The following is a 25,312-nucleotide window of genomic DNA, read 5'->3' on the forward strand; positions in this document are numbered from 1 at the left end:
AATGAAAGGTTTTATTTATTTACCTTAGAGAGAGAGAGTGTGGGGAGGGGTAGAGGGAGAGGGAAGGGGAAAATTTTAGCAGACTCCCTGCTGAGCTCAGAGCCCGATGTGGGGCTTAATCTCAAGACCCCAAGATTATGACCTGAGATGAAATCAAGATTTGGACACCTCTCTGACTGCGTCACCCAGGGGCCCCTTTCTTTCCATAATTTAACTACTTAACCAATTAGAATTTCTATATTCTAGTGCAGCTTTTGGTTCTCAGGATTTTCCATCTTTAGGTGGGAGTGAAATGAAGGAAACATTACTGCTATATTTTCTGATTTTTTTTTGTTTGATTAGGAAAATGTCTTCCAGTTTATGAAAAATGTGCATAGACTTTTGAATTACGTATTTTTGTAGATCAATATCCTGGCATCTAACATTGCTTAGGAGAAAAGTCAGAGGTCAGCTATATTCAATTTTCTTTCTGCACGTGCTGCTTGGTGATTATGAAATTTTTTTATTTTCAGATTTCTGTAAATTCACTGGGATATGCTTTAGTTCACATTGCTTTCAATCCCCTTGCCTTTGAATCTGACCGTTTAGGTCTTCTTTTATTCCAGGAAAATTTCCCTCTACTTTATACTTGAAAAAAAAATGTTTCTCTCCTGTGTGTTCTAATTTGTCTTCCCAAGACCAACAATCCATAAATTGGATCCATTGCCTTTTCTTCTGAGTGTTGTTTTCTGCTCAGTGGTTGTGATCTCTTTATCTTTTTACTCTGAATCAAGGAAGACCTTTTGGTGAAAGTCATACTTAAATTGAGAACTCAGCTATGAGAAAGAGTTGGCCAAGGAAAGAAGTATCAACACATAATCATTGAGCCATGGCTGTGTAGCAGGCCACATACAGGGTCAGGGACCAGAGAAATAAAGGATATGGTTATTATCTTGAAATAGCTTATGACATAGTAAGGCATCACAATAAATGAATACACAGTACAATACTGTGGTAAATCCTGGAAGAGTCGTATACTCAGTAATGATTCAGAGCTCAGAAGAGAGGCATCTGGCATGGCCAATGGACAGAGGCTTAGATAAATCTTCATGTGAAAGTTGATATATCAGCTGAGTTCTAACAGAGGGAAGGAGCTATCCACTTGAAGAATGACCAGAAGGCTATTCCAAGGAAAAAATAGCAAAATCGGCAGAGCCTTGAGGTGGCAAGAGAGCGGGCTGCTTTCAAGAAGTGCATTCTGTAACCACACTTCTCAAAAGTGCTCTAATTAATTCAGGGATCTCTAATAGGCTCAATCTTTTATCTGTTTTCTAACACCATATAGCTTTGGATTCTCTCCAGTCAGGAGAACAAATGTATTTTACGTTTGTTCATTTTATACAAAGCATTTTAATGAAAGCTGCAATATTCTTGGAATGTAACGACCTCATCACATGAGCTTGTTCTGCTTTGTTGCATGTTAAAATGAATCGCTGTGTGTAGCTCTTATTCCATATCCGGGAGATTACTCTGTAGATCCATATTTGGTTAGGCTTATTGAGTTTGGCTCATATTATTAGCATTATTATGGAATTAGTAATGGATGTATGTTTCATTCTCCACTGGCAAAGGCATTCCAGTTGTAATATTGAGCAATAGCTCAGGAGATATTTTCAATAAAATACCCCATTTACAGTCTCTTGTGGAAAAATAAAAACACTCCACTGGCATAAAAATTTAAGTTTACTGAAGTGAATTTAACTTCACGACTAAAGGGATATTTCATTGAGTCATGCCAGGTAAACATTTGAAGAAAAGTTAGGGGAGAAGAGAAACCGGGGTTGGTACCAGGAACTAGTGATCAAGTACTCAGGTACTAGGTAGCTTTAGTATCATGTGGAAGATCTATCAGCTGAATAAGAAAACTCATGGGCCTCAGATTCAGATCAGGAGTTTGTTGAGGACACACTTGGATCCCGACTCTGCTTCTGTGCTCTCTTTCTGGAGTATAATATGGAGAGGTACTAATGGAGCATGTTTAGAAGACATTTATGAATGGTCAGTGCAGTGAACCCTCCTCATGGAAAGCCTGTTTTTTTGCCTTTATGGTTCAGAATATGTTGGAAAGAGATGAGGAGCTATAGCTGCTATTGCTTTTATTTGGATAGGTTAAAATCGCTGAAAAAGGCTTTTCTCTCCAACACACCTGATATATGATTAGGGCATCCTCAGAGTTCACTGGAAATTTGGGAGGAATCTATGGCTCTCGAGGCTGTCATGGGGGGAGCCAGTTCCCTAGGCTGTTAGGAGAAGTTTTATCCCTGTCCTCATTCCAACTGTCCACCTGTGTTCCTCAAATAGTTTTCTACCATTTTGTTGTTATTGTTGTTGTTGTTCATTTATTAACTTTTTCACCTGGTGCCTCAGAGGGCCTCAGAATAATGAATAATGTTTAGCAGCAATTACTAAAATATATCTTTATGGATAGACATACAAAAGGGGGATCTTGTAAGATTCATTTATCCCATAAATACGTGTTGAGCAGCTACAATGAACCAGGCTCTGTTTTAAATGCAGACAATCAATAATAAACCAAAAGGACAAGGTTCCAGGCTTCGTGGAAGTTATGTCTTGGTATTTCCTCACAATCTCGATAGGTCAGAGGATCAAGTAGGGGTCGTTGACAAGGCAAGCCTCCTTTATATCCCTGGATTCCTTGCTCTCATATTTAGTGTTCAGAGCATGCAGAAGTTGGAGCAGTTGCATTTAGATGGCAAGTGCTGAAGAAAGCATCTGTTACAGGAAGCCCTAAAAGGAACTTGGCCAGGAGCCCTAGCTGGAGAGTAAGCCATTCCTGGGACGCCTGGATGGCTCAGTCAGTTAAGCATCTGACTCTTGATCTCGGCTCAGGTCTTGATCTCAGGGTTGTGGGTTCAGGCCCTGTGTTGGGCTCTGTGCTGGCTATGGCACCTACTTAAAAAAATTGTAATAAAAAAAGAGTAAACTGTTCCTTGTAGGAAAGATAGTGTAACTTCAAGCTGCTTTACAGACTTATCTGAATTTTACTATCTTTAGTCTCATTTTATTTTTTTTAAGATTGTTTGTTTATTTATTTATTTGACAGAGAGAGACACAGAGAGAGCAGGAACCCAAGCAGGGGGAGTAGGAGAGGGAGAAGCAGGCTTCCCGCCGAGCAGGGAGCCCGATGCGGGGCTTGATCCCAGGACCCTGGATCATGACCTGAGCCGAAGGCAGATGCTTAACGACTGAGCCACCCAGGTGCCCCTCTTTAGTCTCATTTTTTAAAAAAAAATTTTTTTATTATGTTATGTTAATCACCATACATTACATCATTAGTTTTTGATGTAGTGTTCCATGATTCATTGTTTGCGTATAACACCCAGTGCTCCACGCAGAGCGTGCCCTCTTTAATACCCATCACCAGGCTAACCCATCCTCCCACCCCCCTCCCCTCTAGAACCCTCAGTTTGTTTTTCAGAGTCCATCGTCTCTCATGTTTCATCTCCCCCTCCGATTTGCCCCCTTCATTCTTCCTCTCCTGCTATCTTCTTCTTCTTCTTCTTTTTTTTAACATATAATGTATTGTTTCAGAGGTACAGATCTGTGATTCAACAGTCTTGCACAATTCACAGTGCTCACCATAGCACATACCCTCCCCAATGTCTATCACCCAGCCGCCCCATCCCTCCCACCCCCCCACCACTCCAGCAACCCTCAGTTTGTTTCCTGAGATTAAGAATTCCTCATATCAGCGAGGTCATATGATACATGTCTTTCTCTGATTGTAGTCTCATTTTAAAGTACTTACTTTCTGGGGCACCTGGGTGGTTCAGTCCAGTAAGTGGCCAGCTCTTGATTTCGGCTCAGGTCATGATCTCAGCCTCTGTGCTCAGTGGGGAGTCTGCTTGAGGATTCTTTTCCTCTGACCCTCCCCTCTGCTTGTGTGCTCTCTCTAAATAAACTAATTAATTAATTAATTTTGTAGTACTTATTTTCTTTTTTTATTACCTCATTGCCCATCCACCATTAAAATAGTTCAGTCACTCTATGTTCCTTGTCTCCAGGGATAGATAAAACAATGTAACTCATATAAAAAAGGATTTTTTCTCCAAGCTGTGTTTTAAAAGCCTAGGTCCTAAGGAAAACTAAAAGCACATTCAGCAAAGGTAAGAGAATTGGGAGAGTGAAGTAGAATCAATTGAGCCGAATCCTCAATTTCTCCAGACTGACTATTCCCTTGGATAAATCCTGAAATGAGGAAGAACTCCCCTCGAGGTCTCTGGGATCTGAAAATAAGACTGAAGTCTCTCCTGATGAAAGCTTCAAGGGAAGATGTCAGGACCTGGGAGAGGAAATGGCTGGCTGATGCATCTGGGCAAGCTGGTTTCATGTAACCTCACATCTCCTAACCCCTAGCACATTGTCAAAGTAGCAAAATGGTTGCTTCATACCTAAGACGCAAGAGACATAGTGGAAAGCACCATCAACCCAAAGGTGCCACGTGAATAGAAATGAGTAGCATTTCTGTAGCAGCCTGTGTGATCAGCAATCCAAGGACCAGGAATGATGACTGGTGCCTTAGTGGATTCATGTTTTGTCAGATTGTATTGACCATCTGGTACTACTTCCCCACCTCTATCCCCCAGTAATATCGGAGGAGGTCATCCCGAAGATGTGACTACTGGTTGACCCAAGAGCTGGACCCAGGCAATTATAGGCTCCTCACCCCCCTGTCTATCCTAAGAATTTGTGTTCTGCTCACTGTCCCACAGTGGGAACCATTTTCAAGGATTTAGCCTTGAGAGAGCAAGGTGTTGTTGAGACCATCTGGGCTGAATATGTGACCAAATCCCATTAAGGCCTCTATATAGACTTTTAATCTTCTGGAGGGCAGGTGCAGACATCTAATCCTCTTGCAGCATCCAAGACACAAGCCTTGTTAAGTTTCCTTGCTTATTAAACCTGCCACCTACTAATCTGGGGGTGGTCTGCTTTTTCTTCAGTCTTTCCCTGTCCTCTGTGTATAGGGGCCAGTTGCAGATTTCACCAGGGGAGCTCTTGAGTTTGCAAACCAAGACGTACATACATAGAAGCTCTAATATCTAATATCTACATAGGCCCCTTTTGGCAGGGACACAACTCCAACTGAATAGAGGTCCTAAATAGAAACACAGGGGAGGAAGGAAGGAAGGAGAGAGGGAAAGAGGAGGGACTGAGGGAGGGAGGGAAGAAGGTCAGGAAGGAGGGAGGAGGTAGACAGTGTGTGGACTGAGATTCCGTCTTGCTGTATTTCTGAGCCCTGTCTCAGTGACTGGAGGCTGTTATGGGAAGGGTCTTGTAGACCTAGTTTGAACGAGTTTAGGTCACTTTTCCTATGTGAAGGATAGGAACTTTATTTCCAAGTTTGGTGGATCTGGCTTTTACATAAAAAGATCATGATTTCTTTTGCCCAAAGGCATCTCTTAACTCCTAACTCTAATTCTACAGTATTCTATAGTACCATTTTCTCCATTCTCCAGTCTCCGCCTTTTAAGAGAGTAATAACACAGGTGCATGAACGAATGTAAAATAAATTAAAAGTAATTTAATTCTACATTCCATTTTGTGCCTTTTACCACTTAATATAAACATATCCTTGGCATATCATAAAACATGATATATTCTAGGTCTTGGTGGGTGGGGCTCACGTCACCTTTGAATTGTTAGTTGTTCTAACTTGCTGAGTCAATGTCTCAAGTTAGATTTTATTTATTTATTTACTTATTTATTTGAAGATTTTGTTTATTTGAGAGAGAGAGAGCTCACACGAACTCATGGGGGCAAGGGGCAGAGGGAGAGTGATAGAGTCTTAAGCCGACTCCACACTGATCATGGAGCCCGACGCAGGGTTCGATCTCGGGACTCTGAGATCACCACCTGAGCCAAAACAAGGAGCTGGAAGCTTAACTGAATGCACCATTCAGGCACCCCGGATTTCCTTTATTCATAAATAAAGAAGACTTTTTTTAGCATAGCCAAGGATTTGGGGGTGGACAGGTGAGTGGCAGGAAGCGGTAAAACAGAGAAAGGGGCATCTTTAGCATGAATTGACCCTGTTAAGAATTACCTCTTACGTTCCTTCCTGGGAAGATATGTCTCATAAAAAGTGGGGATTATGGGGTGCCTGGGTGGCTCAGTCATTAAGTGTCTGCCTTCGGCTCAGGTCATGATCCAGGGTCCTGGGATCGAGCCCCGCATCGGGCTCCCTGCTCAGCAGGAAGCCTGCTTCTCCCTCTCCCACTGCCCCCTGCTTGTGCTCTCTCTCCCGCTGTCTTTCTGTCAAAAAATAAATAAAATCTTAAAAAAAAAAAAGCGGGGATTAAACTTCTCTACATTTATCTCAGTTTAATCATATTTCTAAGCACCTCTCTCTTTGATTTTTTTTTAATTGTTCCCGCTTTTTGGATTATTGGGATCTGATAATGCTTAGTGAAGAACAAATCTGAAAAGACAGTGATGGTTCTCGCTTAAAAGATACAAAAAGGGAACATGGCACACTAGTATCAAAAGCTTTGTTAGACTATGAAATGAAATGCAAGGTGAAATAAGAAAACTGTTGGATTTAAGCTTTTGGAAAGGTAGGTGTTTGTAGTGGTGTTGCATAATTTTACTTTTACTTCTGAATTTTATATTTCAAAATGTCTCTGTGAATCATGAGATGTTTGGGCTGATAAAAGTGCACTGAGGCCAAAGGGAGAGGAAATAATTCATGTGTATATGATGTGGAAGAGAGGGCTGATGTTAGTTATCTGGAGGCTTCGGTGATATGAATTTGTTTGGATTCATGGAGTTCTGCATGAGAAGCACGAGGCAAATCCAGCCAGGGAATGACTATCTAGGACTACCCTGGTGTGTCTACTTCATTTCAGTGGATGGAAATATGAACAGTGTGTGTGAGAATTGTGACCGTCAAGTAATCAGAAGAGGTATGATAAAGAAAGGATGGTTGTAGGGATCAGCTTCACTAACTTGTATTTTATTAAAGAAAGCCCATGTGCCCTGTCAATGAGTTATGGTTTGTTTTTGTTTTTTTGTTTTGTCTTGTTTTGTTGTTGTTGTTGTCCCTCAGTTTGAAGTGTAGAAGTCATCCCAATGTACTCTCCATGCCTCTGGATTTCTGACACCATCACAGAGAGGCTTCTCTGTCTCTGGACGGTGATCTGCCTTCTTCTTTACTTTATGGCGTAAGCCCTGGACAGAGTATCACTAATAACAAGGGATTGAGGCAAGACTGGTAAATGCCACCATGAGAATTTTCCTAGTGGGTGTTAGATTGACTCAAAATTGTCCCTCTCAAATTGGAAAACAGTGTATAATGGACAGGCAAATTAGTGCCTTTAAGAAATGTAGTGGTAATAAAGAACTTAATGGAAGGAAAATAAGCTTATTCTCAAGAAAGGTAATAAAAAGAATGGTGAGCTAAATTTTCCACAATTTCCTATGATGCAGTTGACCCTCTCTCATGTCAACATTCAAAAGATACAAATGTCACTATTTTACGTAGACTGCTGATGTTGGCTTAAATTTCAATTCTAATGTATAGTTGCTATGTAAGTAAAAAACAAACAATGGAAATACCACTTCATCTTAATGAAAGCATTTAAAGAAAGTGATATCACTTTTAAGCACCTGTCTTAAGACAGAGTTGTGTCTATTTCCTTTCAGTCCTATTCTTTTTTTTTTTAAGATTTATTTATTTATTTATTTGACAGAGAGAGAGAGAGCGAGCACAAGTAGGCAGAGCAGCAGGCAGAGGGAGAGGGAGAAGCAGGCTCCCCGCTGAGCAGGGAGCCTGACACGGGGCTCCATCCCAGGACCCTGGGATCATGACCAGAGCCAAAGGCAGTTGCTTAACCAAGTGAGCCACCCAGGTGCCCCCTTTCAGTCCTATTCTTGCTCAAGACTGACGCACATTCTATGCTGCCATTTGGATTTTTAGCTATTTAAAGCAAAAGTTTTTATTAGGCTTGATGCTACTGTTGAATATCCATAGCCATATTTTGGCAAGGAAATCAGAGCCTGGCAGCCTTTTTCAATAATTTCCTATAATGTAAGAGGGCTTAATGCCCCTATTATAGAACTGATTCTATTATACTCTCCTCTCCAGAACTAATGGAGCACTCGACTTATTCATGTTAAAGAAAATGATTGAATATGAAAATCTTCCAGACCCTGCTTCTTGCCAGGATTAAAACTGCTCTGTCCTTTAATGCTGACCAGAAAAGTCACCCCTTAATTAGGTTTATTGTTATTTTTCACCTGCCAGGAAGTCCCGTACAAAGCATATGAAAGTGCATTTGTTGAAAATTATTTTAAATCTCTTTTTGAAATCCTTATTTTTGTTTTATAATATGCAATAATACCGTTAGCATTTACTGAGTGCTTAAGTCATGACAGATACTCTTCCACTTCTTTATATGAATTGATCCAAATAATTCTCACAAAAACCCTAAGAGTTATGTACTGCTTTAATCACCATTTTATGGCTGAAGAAAATAAGGCTCAGAGAGTTTAAATAGATAGTAGAGTCAGGATGTAAATATACACCATCTGAGCCCTTAACCACTAAGCTAAACTATTTTCCCATTTAGCTAAGCACATATGAAAGTGAATTAAGCTAGTGAGTTGGTAATCATTTATTAAAAATTTACTGAGTGACTATTATTTGCAATATAATCATAGCAAAGCAGGCTGAATAGTAAGGTAGATAAAATATAGTTGCTTAAGTAGGTGAACTTTTCATCTAGTGATTGAGATAGGAAAGTACAAAGCAAAAATGTGAGGTGGTGTGTATTGAACCATAGTGCAAGCACAAGCTGAATAGCAGATGCAGAGGGATAAGTGTATTATAATTATTTTTGTGGGTGTCAGACAATGCTTTATGGAGAAAGTGGCATTTGAGCATGCTCTGGAAGACTTGTGACAGATGTGGACAAGCAGGGTTATGGAGACACAATTTCTGGGTAGACGGTAAAATATGAACCAAAGAAAGGAATGTCAAGGCTTGTTTGTTGTTTCATATTTTAGTAAGGCTGAGGCATTAGTTTGAGATGCTTATAGCGTGAAAAGTACTACAGAATCATATAATGTTAGATTTGGATGTGTTTGCAGAGATTATTTACTCTGCATAGCTGTCACTGATGTAGAAATGATAGCCTAAAGAAATATTATGCACCTATTGTATTTATATGAGCTCTTATTGCAGAAAGAATGAAGGTTGTAAAGAGAAACATTAACTTGAAAAGGATAAGTGGTATTCATCTGATGACTGAAATTGAATGCCCAATTTAGGAATTTAGGTTTGAGCAGAGAGCCAATGAAGGTTTTCTTTTTTCAGTATGTTCGGCAGTCTTTGTTGGTCTCTGGATGCAGATCAGAGTTTAAATTGTACCTCTCACTTCTATCACTCACTAACTCTATGATTGGGGGCAAGTTCATTAATCTCTCTCTTGATAATGATATTTCCTTCAAGGATTACTCAAGGATAGCTTAGGTATTGCATGCGGGGTGTTTATCTAATATTGGCATAGAGTATATGGCATAGAGTGTATATTAAGTACTTAGGTATGCAATCGTCACATTTGAGTGTTACGTCAGTGGCTTGATAAAATCTGTGTTTTCAAACAAAAATGGATGAGAAGGAGATCGTATTTTTCAAGTGTGAAAAAAATGGGGGAAGAAAAAATTGGAAGCTGTGGATAGATAGATAGATAGATAGATAGGTAGGTAGATGATAGATAGATACTACAATGTCCCAGGAAACAAGTGAAACGTGACTGAACTGGATAATCAAGAAAAGTCAGTCTTAAAGAGAGGCCGAGTCCACAGCATTTGGTCACTGATTACATATGAGAAGAAACTGAGAGAAAACATAACTTATCAACAGGGCACACAGGTATCCTTTAATAAAATATGAATTAATGAAGCTAATCCCTCCAACCATGGGTTTTAGGGAGAAATGAAGAACAGTGATCTATGTGCAACTCTTGAAAGAACCGCATGGAAAGAAGTATCCCTAGGAGGAGTCATGTTTTGGCAATGTTCACAGAAGAGGATGAGCACACCATGGATTTTTCTGTTGACTCATCATGTGGTTTAGAAGGCACAATGTCTCAGTTTGAGGTTTTGGATGGAATATGAGATTGGGTTAATTCAAGGATTTAGTAAGCAGAGCAATCTTTAGATGAGGGTATCTGGGGGGCCTGTATTTTCTGTGGTGATTGATACAAACAGGGACAGATGGCTTGGTCGGATTGTTGCTGATGGTCTCCAAGACAGCTTTAGATGTTGATACAACAGTTAGAGAATGTGGGTGAGCGGCAGGAGCACATAAAGTCCTGTTTTCATTCCTTGGCATCTTCTTCGAAGGTAGTTTTAAGAATACAGAAGAGGGCGCCTGGGTGGCTCAGATGGTTAAGCGTCTGCCTTCGGCTCAGGTCATGATCCCAGAGTCCTGGGATTGAGTCCCGCATCAGGCTCCCTGCTCAGTGGGGAGCCTGCTTCTCCCCCTGCCTCTCTCTCTCTCTCTCTCTCTCTCTGACTCTCATGAATAAATAAATAAAACATTTAAAAAAAAAAAAAAAGAATACAGAAGAGATCACAACATACAGAACTCTGTGAGAGCCCCATTACTCTTGATGGGCATTGAGGCTGAAAATTTTATTTTAAGAAAGGAAAGGAAATGGGAAAACTATTCTGTACAGCATTCTGAACATCAGTGAAAAGATCCTTAGTGAAATGGAAGTAGTTGAAACCTTATTAAATGTGCTCAAGCAATGTTTGAGATTAAAGTATCAAAGAAAAATATCAGGCTTAATCAAATATGGATCATAGACTTTAGGAAACAATTAAAAATGCTCAATGAGGGCGCCTGGGTGGCTCAGTTGGTTAAGCAACTGCCTTCGGCTCAGGTTATGATCCTGGAGTCCCAGGATCGAGTCCTGCATCGGACTCCCTGCTCAGCGGGGAGTCTGCTTCTCCCTTTGACCCTCCCCCCTCTCATGTGCTCTCTCTCTCTCTCTCATTCTCGCTCTCTCAAATAAATAAATAAATAAACATGAAAAAAAATCTATTCTTTGCTAAAAAAAAAAATGCTCAATGACCTTACAAATCAATAAGAAAAATAGAAAGCACTCAAATCTGAGTAAAATAATAAATAGGGGTCAGAAACCCAAAACGCCGATTAAAAAAAACCCAAGAAAGCATAGAGAAAGATATTCAACACAGCTGTTAATCAAAAAAACACAAGATAAAATGAGATAACACCCTTCCTTTAAAATATTGCAAGCTTACAATTAAATTCTATATAATAGGGTGGCTCAGTCGGTTAAGCTTCTCACTTTGACTCAGGTCCTGATCTCAGGGTCCTGCCATGAAGCCTCAAGTTGGGCTCTGTGCTCAGCAGGGAGTCGGCTGGTCCCTTTGCCCCTCCCCCACTCGTGCATGTGTGCTTGTGTGGGCATGCATGCATGCTCTCTAATAAATTAATAAAATCTTCAAAAAATTCTATGTAAAAAATACACAAATATTTTATATAAGTATATTGATATATTTTTGTGTACATATTCATCCCAGTGTTTGAAAGGAGGCAGAAAATGAAATCTCTCTTTTATGTTTCTGAGGACAGTGATGAGTTAATTTGTAAAATGTTCCCAACAGACAGCCTGGTTTTATATACTAAGCGTCTTTAAAATGTTCACATACTTTGACCCCTTAATTCCACTTTTGGAACATATCCTAAGGAAACCATCAGATGTATACTCAAGGATTTATTTATACGCATTCTAATTACAACATCATGAAATGAAATACTGGAAGCACTCTAAAAATCCAAATAAAGGTAGAAAGCTGTTAAGTCTCTAAACCTGGAAGTCTATTAAAGGATATTGGACAACACTGACAGTATTTTAAATAAATTTAATTATGTAATATTGGACGCACAAGAAAGAATATTTGTACACCCATGAACCACCTAACAACTTAAGTACTAGAACATTCTCAAATATCACTGAAGCTATCTACTGGACTCTTACCTATCCAACTAGTATATAAAAACCTATCCCTAATTTCTTGGTTATATTTATGGTATTACTGAAGTGTAACATACATACAGAAAGATGCCCAAATCATACATATGCAGGTAATGAATATTATAAATGGACATAACAAGCATCCAGATTATCAAACTGAACATAAGAAGCCCTCCTTGGGTTCTACTCCTGGTGCTTCTCCCCAAAGGATTATCATTATTCTGACTTCTAATATCATAATTAGTTATGCCTGATTTTGAACATTATATACTTCAATCCACATTGTATGTATTTTTCTTGTGTCTCACTTCTTTCTAAGCATTATATGTGTGGCTTATCTCACTTCCAGAATGGTGGGGTAAGGTTTTCTGAAAAATCTCCTCCATATGAAAAAAAGAACACACTAGCACAAACTGTTAAAATCAGCAGCTTCTGAATTCTGGAACAATGTGCAGCAATTTGAGTAATGTTTTTACTCAAGATAAACAGTGGAATCTTGGTAAACAGAGTCTTGTAGTTTTTTTAACTTGTCCTAATCACATCCCTTCTGCCCAGCTCCATAGTAGCCTTAAAAACCAACTATGATAGCTGTGAGAATAGCCTAGCACCCATAGGATGCAGAAGAATGAGTTTGGAGCACCCCCAACGCCCATTCCTACATATTTGCCACATTTGACCTTTCTGGAAAAGCTTCATTCTCAGATCATGTTTTTATTTGACCTGACTTGCAGCTCTCTCTAAGTGAGCTACCTACAGGGCATTTTACAAAAAAACAAACAAATCATTAGCCAATGTTTAACTTGTAGCTACTTGAGGTAGTATTACTAGTTGGGGCTAAGAAAAGCCGGGGGGGGGGGGGGGGGCACTTAAAAGGAAAATAAAACCTGGGGAATAAGCCATCCCTAAGAAGCTTTGACAAGCTCTGGTTTATTCCCGGGAATCTAGAAGGCTACATATATACGCAGAACTGAGAGGATGTGCAAAGCTATGCACATGACCAGGAAAGACCTGAGAAGGCCTCAAGCTCTCACCTCTGGCTGAACTGAGGCTCTGTCAGAACAAGAAGTAAAGGCTAATGCAGAGTTATAAACTGCCTCCTGGAGCATTGAAAACAAGTCCCAATGTATATTAAACATATAATAAGTCCAGCAAGGGTGCGGGACACATAATCAATATACAAGTATCAGTGGTATTTCAGTATACTAGTAATGAACAATATGGAAATGAAATTGGGAAAACAATTACTTTAAAGAGCATCAAAAAATAAAATACTTCAAAAACTCCTTAAACACAAGGCACGCCCTGAAAACTACAAAACATCATTGAAAGAAATTGGAGAAGATCTACATAAAAAGAAAAACAGGGGCACGTGGGTGGTTCAGTTGGTTAAGCATCCAACTCTTGATTTCAGCTCAGGTCATGGTCTCAGTGTCATGAGATTGGGCCCCGTGTCAAGCTCTGCACTGGGTGTGGAGCCTGCTTGGGATTCTCTTTTTCTCTCTCTAGTCCGCCTGTCCCCCACCCTCTCTCTCTTTTAAACAAAAAGAACATCACATAGTCCTGAAGAATTAAAACATTCAAAAGAAAAACTCCCCAAATTCATCAATGGGTCAATGCAATTTGTTGTCAAAAGTATCATTCCTGGATATTTTATATCTCCCACCAAGAGAAAAATGTAGTAATGCCATTAATACTTACAATACAGTGGCCCTCAGAATTCTGTATGAAAACAGTATGGATCTTCTTGCTTCTGCAGTTCCCTAATACGATTTATTTAGTGCTGGTTTGCATTATTAACCATGGTATGGCATCCTCATTGTGCAGCCCATGAATATTGGTTCCCAATGACTCAAAAGTTGTTACTGTGCTTCATTGATGATAACCACAAAGGCAAATATTATCCAGAGTACAAAGGAAAGTATAAACAATAATTATTTTTCTGGTCATATTAACTTTATGATCTGAGAACATAAAACAACACGTCTCCCACTGCATCTTCTCTTGAACTCTTCAGGCTGCACTCCTCGAATATGTCCTCCATACCCCTGCCTTCCATACACTGCCACCAGTGGAAAAGAGAGGCAAGGACCCAGTGTTCAAAGCAAGAATGGGTCCATTCATGCATGGAATATCCATCCCTCACTGAGCATGGTATAAACTTGACTGATTAAAGTACAACCTCACCACGTTGATTAATCAGAAGGTCCTTTTGGCATTGTGGAGTAAACGTCTTATTGCCTTCAGAGGAATTAGGTGCAGCCATTCCTTAGGGACTGCCTGGAACATGGTGCAGAACTTGTGAAGAAGGTGGATGACCTCCTTGGGTACTGATGGTGGGGATCCTAAGAATAAATATTGGGTGCTGTCATCCCTGCTGCCCTTGGGTGCTACAGACCTAAGGCATAACCATGGTCCAACACAGAGGAGTAAGAATCCATGCAAGGACCTACCCATGGTATTCATTCCTAAGAGCTGACAGTGGACCATTGTTAGCCCAGAGCTCTGAGCTTCTCCTGTATCCTGTCTTGGATAAAAGTCATCCCAAACCAATGTGTCAGCACTATTCTGGTGGCCCAGTCTCATTGGAGTATCTAGTCAACCCCATAGTCTTGTTAGAGAGTCAAACACCTTAAGTGGAGAAGCAAAGACTGTGGCCCACATAGCATCTGGTATTGACTCAGAGCACCCCAGCTGGAGAGTACTACTGGCCCTGGCAGGTTTGAGGTACTGGAATGGGACTTAGAAAATTTTGAGGTTGATGCTTCCAGTAATAGAGACTCACCTGGGACCAAGTCTAGGCTCTAAGTGTACTGCCCAGAGAACACTGCTGGCCCTGGTGAGTTCCAGGCATAGAAAGGTGACTTAAAACATTTTTGGGAAGGCATTCCAAAACATGGGGATGCCTGAAACATGGGGGCAAAGAGCAGGAGCACCTCTGGCACAGGTCGAAGAAAGATATTGTTAAAGATGGCTATTCGTTTACCAAAATCCATTTCTTTTTCTTAGAGGCAGACAGCAAGATTATATTTCCAGGTTTCCTTAGTGTTAGGTGTGACCCTGTGAGTTCGTTCTAGTTAGTGAATTGGATGTGAATGTATGTAAAGAAGTGAGATATGCCACTTCCTGACCTAACCCATACATTCTTCCTACAGGACATTCTGCTCTCTTTTCCTTTGCCTTATTGGATGTATGTCAAAATTCAGAATAGGCTTGGGAGCTATGTTTCAAAGATGACCTACCTTGTCTTGATTGTCTGGATCATTTAGTGAAGCATAACCCTTTACCCCCACGGCAAATTAAATTTGGAAAAGAAATACACTTCTTCTTTTTTTTTTTTTTTACTTCTATTGCATTAGACCACTGAGTTTTCAGAGCCTAGGTGTTATAGTAGCTAAATTAATACAGTAATAATTTAAGACTGTATAATTTATGTAAGAATTCTTAGTTATTAAAATTAAGCGTGTGAAATAATTTAGAAAAGGAGATTGTTGCCACTAAAGGCCAAAATAAGTTTATTGAGCATTTTGCCCTAAAATTAGACGTAGCTGTTAACATTAACTTCACATGTAAGAGAAATACTATAGATGTAGTCTGTCTTAGTTTTAGCAAGGTTATATGATTACATTTCTCATGGATCCCTTTTAGCTGTGTACTTACAAATAAAAGCGTAGGAGCTATGTCAACCTGGTGGAAGTTTCTAGTCAAGTTCCAACACCTCTGTCATTGTTTCTCTTTTCTTCATTTTTAGTAGCAACTTCAATAGAGACAGATGAAGAATGCTTATCTAATTTGTAGGTGATGAAAACCAAGATGAGAAAATATGATATGTCAGAATCAAGATTCAAAATGATAGACTGAAAAGATGGACTGAAATAAAGAAAATGAAATTCAGCAAAAATAAATGTAAGATATGGAATTGAGTTTCAATGTAACTTACCTCAATATGACAGATATGGCATGTTGTAAAGGGTAAAATTGAGGACATTTCTCAAAGGAGCTGTTCAAAATCCACAACTTGCCAGATAAGTCACCAAAATGATACTATAGTTGCTCCTAAAAATATTGCTCAGATAAAGATTAGGAGTACAGATAGATCTGGAAACCTTAAAACAGAGATTCTCAGTAGAGATTTTTTTTTTTTTGAATTTGTAGGTGTATTTTTTTTTTTTAATCATTCCATGCTTATGGCATAGGAAGCATTATTAGCCAGCCATGCTACACATCCTATAATACATGAGCCAGGTTAAGACTTCAAAGAATTGTCTTCCATCATTTATGACCTTCAAATGTCCTACAGGATGTTAGTATGGGCAAACATTATTTATAATCACCTAAGCTTAAAACCTAACTACAGTTAACATAAAATCTTAAAGTATTATTTACAAGGTATTAATTTTTCAGGTATAAAACTACTATGTGTAAAAAGGGAAGCTTATACTTTGGTTTTTGATCAGAACTTTATCGGGAGATATCTACAAGTTCAGAAAACTATGTCACTGGTAGTCATACTATTCACTTCTATATTAGCTGGCATTTGATGTTGGTGCATTAATGGAGATTTTATGTATAGGTGCAATCATCTCTTTTCTTTGTTATGTCTGCTCTTGTAATCTTTTGCATATTGAAGTACACATTATTATATGCTACTCTTTAAAAACATCTCATTTATATTATACTTAGGATTTTAATTTTTTTTACTATCTTTAGATTTCTTCATTTCATTAAGGTTTTCACAAAATACAAAACTCAGACATAATTGTCTATGTCCACCCCAAAATAGAATAAAATACGTGGTTAGCACACAAACTTAATGATCTTTCTCATTTATTTTATTTATTTATTTATTTATTTATTTATTTATTTATTGGAGGCTTTACAATTTTCTTCTCTATCTATGTTACTTCTTAAGGCTTTAAGGCTTTGCAGACCCTTCATTAATGAGTACTCTATTTGTCCTCAGGGTACACTGCCCACAGGCAAGGAATGCCACTATAGATACATTCCTGAGGGTGACACACACTGATCTATGTTGCCTCAGCCTTTTAAAAACTAAACAACCAATCAGCTGTCCTCCAATCAGTTCTCACAGTTTCATTAAGTCTCTTTCTACTACAAAGAAATAATAGAAGGGGATAAATTCCCAGCAGCATTCAAGCTCTCACCAATCCACCAAGAAGGGTGAGAAGGAAAACACTGGCTTCTTCCAGGATAGAATTGTTTCCTTTTATCCAGAAAAACCTCAATAACCTGTAGAGTTCATATATATATATATATGTTATATATATATAATTTTGAAGATTTATTTATTTTAGAGAGAGTGAGAGCAAGAATGTGGGGAGGGGCAGATGGAGGAGAGGGAGAGAGAGAGAATCCCAAGCAGACTCCCCGATGAGGACAGAGCTTCATCCCACCACCCTGAGATCATGACCTGGGCTGAAATCAAGAGTCCCACGCTCAGCCTACGGAGTCACCCAGGCTTGAGCTGCCCCCAACAACCTGTATAGTTTAAATGGTGGTTTGGAGAGAAACATTTTTAGATTAAATCATGTTGAAATAAAGGGCAATCTTTTGGTTGGGTATTTCAGAAGAGGTTGAAGTGGAGAGGAAGTTCGTGTTGGTAAAGTACCACTGAAAGTACATTCCCCACCAGCAGTCATTTCGTGTGCCAGCTCTGGGGGCAGAGCCGGGGCCCCTGCCTTAGGAATGAAATCCAAGGCAAGAACCTCCAGCACACAGCTGACTTGCTCCTAGCCAAGTTTGATCTTGTTACCCAGCTTTTTGCTGCTCAGTGAGGAGTGCTCACTTCATTTTCACAAAATGCCGGTAATCCTGGAATTGGTCCTCCGAAGGGTAGTTGGCCAGGATGTCCAGTCTCACACATTCCCTTTCACCCAGGGGGGCCACCGCGCTTTCCGGAAACGCAGCCCCTTCCTCTGCGAGCCCAGGGGCTCCCCTGGCTTGGCCTCCCCTAGGACCCCCACCTCGGACATCTCCTGTGGCTCCAAGCAGGAGCCCTTCTTCTGCGGGGTGGGGGGGAGGGGCCAGTGGAAGAGGAGAGACGGCAAGCTCAGCGCAGACCCCCTCCAGGCGGTGGGGGGCGGGGTCGTCCTCGCCCGGGGTCACATGGTGCGGCTCACGCAGGACGTGCTGGGAGGCCGAAGCCGGCGGGAGCCTCTGCCCTAAGGGGTGGCGCGTCAAGAGAAGGTGGTCTCGAGGTCGCCGGCCTGCGCGCCCTTAATTCTGTTCTGGTCAGCGCGGCTGAGCGGGCGTCTGCGCGGGTGACTTGGGCGCAGGGGCCTGTGGTCCCGCCACACGGCCTCCTTGCCCTCGCTGAAGAGCTGAAGGTGCTCCAGCTGCGGAGCCGGTGAGTGTGTGGCCTCGGGGTTGGGGGGGGGACCAGAAACTTCTTCCGGCTTTGGCTCCCCGTTTTTGAAGTGTTGCTCCCCATTGCCTAGGGCTTCAGCGGATTCAGAGAACCGGATGTTGGTTTTTGTCTCCTGGAAGTCGTCGTTTCCCAAAGCATTGAAAGTTGGGACCGGCCTGTTGGGCCGATAGTTGTGGCAGTGAGTGGAGCTGCCCGCGCTTGAACGTCTGTGGCTCCCTTGGTCCCGCTGCTCCATTTTGGAAACCTCCAGCCCCAAGCAGTGGGGCTTCCTGCACTGAAAGCCTTGCACAATCTGCGCCTGCCGCAGATGTGCACTGGTGCGGTGGGCAGGGAGGCTCCTCATACCTGGGTTCTGAGCAGTGGGAAGAGACCAAGGCACAGGCCCTCCCCTCGAACCTTGGATAGGAAACTAGCCTGGCCACCTGGCTCCTGTGATTAGGAACAGCTTTCCTTCCAGCGTTCTCCGCGTGGGTGTTGACTGCCCAGGTGGGCAGGCATCCAGGGCTCCCCCTCCCAGCTCTGGGTTGCCTTGCCTTCTGAGACTTGTAAGAATGTTCTGGAAAGAGGAAAAGGACGACTTGGTCCTGCCAAAGTTGCTTCACAGGTTCTGGGCGAGGCCTTTTCTGTAGCCTCTGTGGGTCTTTGTGGAAATCGCCCGCCCAAGGCTCTGGATGCCTGGAAGCTCTCTCGTCTTCATCCACTCGCCTGAGGGGATTGGAGGCTGTGGTAATTAGAAGATGAGCTGCTGCTGTCGTTGCTCTTTCTCTCACTGGAATATGAGCTGTTGCCTTGGAGAGGGGTGGGATGTCCCTTCGGAGAGGTATTCTCTTCGTTTTCAGGTACTGAAGAGAAATGGACTTTGGAAGGGATACATTTGGCTGTAGTTTCAAGCTTCTCTCCTGGGGACATTGACTCATGTTCTCGGGGCTCATCGAAGTCAAACCCAGGTCTGCCAGATCCGTTTTGGTTTCCATTCTCATCAAGAGTAGCCATCTTTTCGTAAGCTCCCTGAGGAGCCGTATATCCAGTTTCCTTGGCTAGTGCAAGGTGGAGTGTGCTCTTAGTACCCATGGAAGGCTGGGGCACCTGGGCAGAGTGTACCAGGTAGATGTCAGTCAGCATCAGAGTTGGTCAGGTTGGGCCTTCTGGATGTAATTCTGCTTGGGCTGTACTGGGGGCACTATTCTCTAGACTCTTCTCGAGCACAGTATGCGACTGTTCCTCTATGAAGGGAGTTTTTAGAGAGCCTGCAGAGTTTGCCTGAGGCTGGCAGAACCATTTCTGATCGAGGCTAGATGAAGAGCTAGGTGGCTCTCAGTGCTGAAAGGCTGCAGGCTGACATTGTGAGCTGGGGATGCGCCCTATTTAGTTGGCATGTTGTCAGTAGCGGTCTCCAAGGAACTGGGGCACTGCTGGCTACATGACAGGGGTGGCTCTCCCTTGCCCAGAGGCACATTATGCCTTTTATCCTAAGCCTGACCATCTGCTCATGCTCAGGCCTACTACCTTGGAGAAGCAGGGCTGAAGAGTTCACCTCATAGTCTGCTGAGACTGCCCCTGGGGAGTCTTGACATAGCAAGTGTCTGGCTGTCACATCCTTTCTGGGAGGCAGCCTTCAACAGAAGTGATATCCATGGAGCCTGAACACTGGCCAGAGAGGCCAGGGGGTGGATGATCAAAGATGCTAGAACTGGGAGAAGGAGCTGTAAGGGAAGTCTCGTTACAGGGGTACCTGAGCTGATTAGTGCTGCTGGTGGACTTGCCAGGGGAAAGAAGATGGCAGGGTGGGTATCCTCCGCTATTCCAGGCTCCCTTTGCTCTCCTGGGCGCTGCACTGTCAGGGCCCTACCTCACATTGCACGGTCATAGTTGTAGAGGAGCTGAAATGGTAGCTTTGGGGCCAAGGAGTGCCAGCTGTGCCCTGAGATGTTTAACATCATGCTGGCATCAGGTTGGTTCTCCCCAGATTTGATGAGAATGTCAAGTGAGGTCGGCCTGCAGGTTCACCACACTTTTGCTTCAGCCAAAGCTTTGTTGCTCCTGATTGTGCTGCTTTCCTGAGCTGGGGGTCAGAAATGAGGTTGTTTGGGCTAAAGGAGTCAGAGGTGACAGTGTCTGAAGGTTCAGATCTGTACATGAAGCTCATCGCCTCTGGCGTGGCCACGGCCACCCTCAGGGCTGCAGGGGGCTCCAGGCCAACCCTGAGTTCAAACCGCACTGCTGCTCAGGGGCTTAGCCACACTCAACCATGGGCCGTTTGGCCATGACGTGCCTACAGCAGCTATGATGGGCAGGTCCTGGGGGCAGGGCTTGAGGGGGCTGAATCCAGATATGTTCACATATTAATTATTTGAAATCATTGTTGCAGGTAGATTAATTTTTACTAATGAATTTGAAGGATTGTAAAGAGAGCATTACAAAATATTTGTTATAAAAAGAGGTGTTGAATCATAGAGGTTCAAAAACCACTCTAAATGTCTACATCTCACCTATAAAAGGGTTTGATGTCCTCTAGAATTTAGAATTATAGTGATGGTTTGTGATGTGGTAATAAGGAATTTAGAGTACAAGCCATTTAAGGAAAATGTCAGATATTTGGGAATAAAGAGGATGTGAGAGGAACTTTATTGAGCATATGCTATGCACCAAGTATTATGCTTATTTATTGTCCTTTTTTATGTCATTTCTTAAAATGTTTACAATCAACTGTTGAGGTAGATATTATTTCTCCATTTAAAACTGCGGAAACTCAGAGCATTTAAGTAACTTGTCTGGAACAAAAAGCTATTTTATTGTGAATACGGGATTGAGACCCAACTCTTTGGGTTCAAAGCCTAAACTCTTAACCACTGTGCAAGAGAAGATTAACTGGGGCATAATAGCTGTCTCCAGTTCCTGAAAGGGCTGATGTTCAAAAAGAATAGGTTTTACCTGGGCCATTCCAGAGCTATAAAGCTTGGAATAGTGAAGAGAAATTAAAGAGTGGTAGATTTTGGCTCAGTTTAAAGAACTTTATCACAACTAGTTATCCCTCAAGAAAATGGACTGCCCCAGGAGGTACTGACTGGAAAGGATATCAGCAAACAATAAAATTCAGTATTGATTATCTTGGGTCAGAATTACTGAAGAAAGATTTTCTTCATTTGTGTCAGAGGTTAACACAGTTTTGTTTTAAAAGATTTTATTTGAGAGAGAGAGAGCGGGGGGGGGTAGGGCAGAGGGCGAGGGAGAGAGAGAGAATCTCAAGCAGACTCCCCACTGAGCACAGAGCCCCAAATGTGGCTCGCTCCCACGACCCATGAGATCATGACCTGAGCGGAAATCAGTAGCCAGATGCTTAACCAACTGAGCCATTCAGGCACCCCTAGATGTTAACTCAGTTTTAACTCAGATTCAGTGACTCTTCTGAATTATTTTTTTCAACCTTCTACATGGAAGTCCCTTCTATAACACCCTGACATGTAATCATAAAGCCAGTAGGAGCCTACTATCTTCTATGTATTCTTGTCTGCAGTTAATTCATATAAATTTCCAATATTTTATTTATCCTTGAATCCCACCTTAAATTCTTTTTGGAGCAATGTGGCAGGGAAACATGTTTCCCCAAGAAGTTCATGCCATCATAAGACAGCACAAAGGATCGGGAGGGTTTTTCTTACATTGACATTTTTATTTCTATTTGTTGGATCTTTAAGTATTTGAAGATGGTGGTCATATTTTCCGGTTGTCTTTGATAATGAGCCATTGCTCATTTGACCTCACTTACTATTAGTTGGCCAACTGTCTCGAAGATATTTTCATTTTTTAAAAAACTCCTTTTATGGCACGGGCACCAAAACAAAACGTAAGTGTATATACCATCTACACACAAAGTTTAAGGAGCTTTTTAGCTCTGGTCAGCCTCTTGGCTCCTCTTTCAAAGAATCTAGTGAATTAAGGGGTTAAAACTCTGAAGTATAAGAAAAATTCGGTTATACCAAATCAGGTATACATTACATACTGAGATATAATAAAAAATCGTCTGATGATCACACTCATGATGGATTATAATCGAACACAGCCGCAAAAGTCTTGGGCAGATGAAGATGATCTTTTCCCCCAAGTGGATGAGAACATGAATTTTAAAAGGTTTGAGGCTTTTCAACTCCAGGACAGTCACGTGGAGTCATGCCTTGTAGCTATAGTGGTAAAAGCAAATAGAAGAAAGAAATTTTTGACAAAAGAGTCAGTGGTGGATTGCCACTGAGTTGCCCTGGGCGCTGGTCTGGAGATTTGACCTCAGTGTTTTCAGACTTTGTATTTCACTGCCTTGAACCTTGTTGACATTTGCTTGTTTACTGTGCTTCTTGCCTGCTTCTACATAATAAAGTAAAAAGGAACAGAAGTGCCTTTTCAGTTAAATATAAACTATATAAGGGACGTTTGTGGGAGGGTAAGCAGTACAGGTCACTCATTTGGAAAAAAGAATTTTCTAATTGTAGGCCAAATATTTAGGTTAAAAAAATCAGTGTCTTGAGTTTCTAACTTGTTACTGGCACTCTAAAAATCAGTGGAACATGTCATAATGTTCAGAGATAATGGCTACCTCTCTGACAGCAATAGAAAGCAATTATGTTGGTATAGCAGTAAATTTTTTATTTTTATTTTATTTTATTTTTTTTAAGATTTTATTTATTTATTTATTTGACAGAGAGAGACACAGCGAGAGAGGGAACACAAGCAGGGGAGTGAGAGAGGGAGAAGCAAGCTTTCTGCTGAGCAAGGGAGCCCGATGCGGGGCTCGACCCCAGGACCCTGAGATCATGACCTGAGCCGAAGGCAGTCGCTTAACAACTGAGCCACCCAGGCGCCCCTGTATAGCAGTAAATTTTTTAGACTTTAAAAGAATGATTTCAATATGAATATATATAGCCTGAGAGGAGAAGATAATTTGAATCCCATATAAACCTGTGATCATTTATTCTCATCATTCAATTACCAGAAGAATTAAATGGTTTTCCAAGGCTCTACACCTCTTTAGTTCAATACACATTGACCTAAAAGTGACAACTTTTGATAACCTACCTGATTCTCTTTCCACAATTCCATATAATTATGAGATGTTGGAGCACAGGATTCACATATGTTAGTCTATGCTTTATATACCTAGGAAGATACTTTAAACTCAAAGACTGTGTTATGGGTGTGTTGAATGGAGTAGATAACATACGTTTTCCCCCTGACCTAAACTTTTGTTCCTCGTGGGCCTCCCTTAACGTGAGTCTATTCTTTGTCTTTTTACTCCCGGAGTATGGTTACTCCTATAGAAAAAGTTTTAAAATGTCAACTGAGAGAAAAAGGCTTTGGGGAAGTGTTCTTCTCATTGTTATCAGAGCATGGAATTATTAGTAATTTAGCTAACTGAGCGCAGTGAATGCTGCAAAATATGTACACCTCTTTGGAAGGGTGAAGGATATTTTTTCTGATAGGCTGATGAGGTCAGGGTTTAGTGCACGAAGTGGGAACATTTCAGAATTACCAACAGATATAAACCGTACTGTCTCAGAAGATCAGATATTTTATCATGCTAGGCATATATGAGTGACCTGAAGGGATTACAAGGCCCTTGGCAATTCAAAAAAAGTTAGTGTCCCAAAGGCTTCCCTGGGAAACTGAGTTGTGGGTTTGAAGCCTTGAAATTGGAGGACAGCATTTACTTAATCCACAGTGTTACCCAAGAGAAGACCTTGGATTTTCAGAGCCATATCTATCAAACAAGGAAACCAACACAAAACAGGTAGACTAAACAGCCTAGCACCACTTTGCTTGTATCCCTAAATATCAGGGCAAACTTTATCTGAGCTTCAACCTCCAGACTACTTGCAAATGATGTCATTATGCAGACCTAGCTTTGGCATGAAGACATAATTAGTATTCAGTCTGACAGAAAACCATTTCATTTAATTCCACTGGCTGAGATCCAACCGGCAGTATATATATGACAGCATACGAAACAGGCACTTTGGGTAAAAGCAGGCTTGGCATTAGTACGCTGAACAGTGACCTGGAATGGGAACAGGGACAGAGCAAGGTTGGAAGGAGCAAAGGAACAGAGGGAGTTGTCATTCCAGTTCAGAAACCCACTGAGTTCATGTTTTAGATACGAAGAATGAGGTTTATTTAATAAAGATTCTTATGCCCTGTTAGTCATACTGTCTTGACAAATTTATGAACATAGTCATGATTAACTTTTAACCTGAAAAAATTACAGAAATCCTCTTAGGAATTTACCTGGTATGAGAATCTAATCCCACATATTAAATGTCTTTTGCAGTATGAAGACTGTATGCTGTTTCTTTAACATACTAGTTCTTTCTCTGCGACCCCCAGCATTTTGACTGATCTGGGAACTGTCTGTGAAAAGTATTTACTTGACACAGAGATTACAATTAACCAATGATGACATTTAATGCTCCAGATGCATCCCCATGCTTCTCTTTCCTGTTCTGTGTTCTGGGAGAGTGACCTGTATAGACTCTATTGTTAGTCTTCTTTGTCCTATGGCTTCTACTTGGATTTTGTCAGTAGGAGGCACCAACAAGAGATTTGGAGATTGAGAGGAAATCCCTGCAGGTTCCCTGTGGGTAGGCTCTGCCCTCTACTGAAGGCTACAGTTCCTCTTAGGTGACCCCTCTTATAGAGTACTCTCTCTGAGTTCTATAATTACTCCTGTCCCTGGTCTTTTTTTGCACCTAAGAGTATCACCCTGATCTCAATAAGTCTGGGGTACTGCATTATTGCATTTTTTCCCCTAAACCTTGCCCATGTCTTTGAAAAGGGCCTTCATTAAACACACCTCCAGTCATTTAATTTTGGCTTT

The 25,312-nt window shown here is 41.3% G+C and overlaps 1 protein-coding gene and 1 pseudogene across 1 annotated transcript in view; one reads left to right on the forward strand and one right to left on the reverse strand.

Moving 5' to 3' along the window:
- Positions 1-18,262: 18,262 nt before the first annotated feature.
- On the reverse strand, positions 18,263-20,599 carry LOC112810897 (protein Shroom3 pseudogene; annotated as a pseudogene).
- The window catches only part of CHRM2 (cholinergic receptor muscarinic 2), a 357,636-nt gene continuing 350,632 nt past the window's right edge, over positions 18,309-25,312 (forward strand). Inside the window, exon 1 of the mRNA XM_073899253.1 lies at positions 18,309-18,432. The gene's annotated coding sequence lies outside the window, so the exon portion shown is untranslated. The remainder of the gene's footprint in view (positions 18,433-25,312) is intronic.

The sequence above is a fragment of the Callorhinus ursinus genome, unplaced genomic scaffold (assembly GCF_003265705.2).
Source record: "Callorhinus ursinus isolate GAN/ISIS: 27379988/994484 unplaced genomic scaffold, GSC_fseal_2.0 scaffold12, whole genome shotgun sequence".
NCBI classification, from domain to species: domain Eukaryota; kingdom Metazoa; phylum Chordata; class Mammalia; order Carnivora; family Otariidae; genus Callorhinus; species Callorhinus ursinus.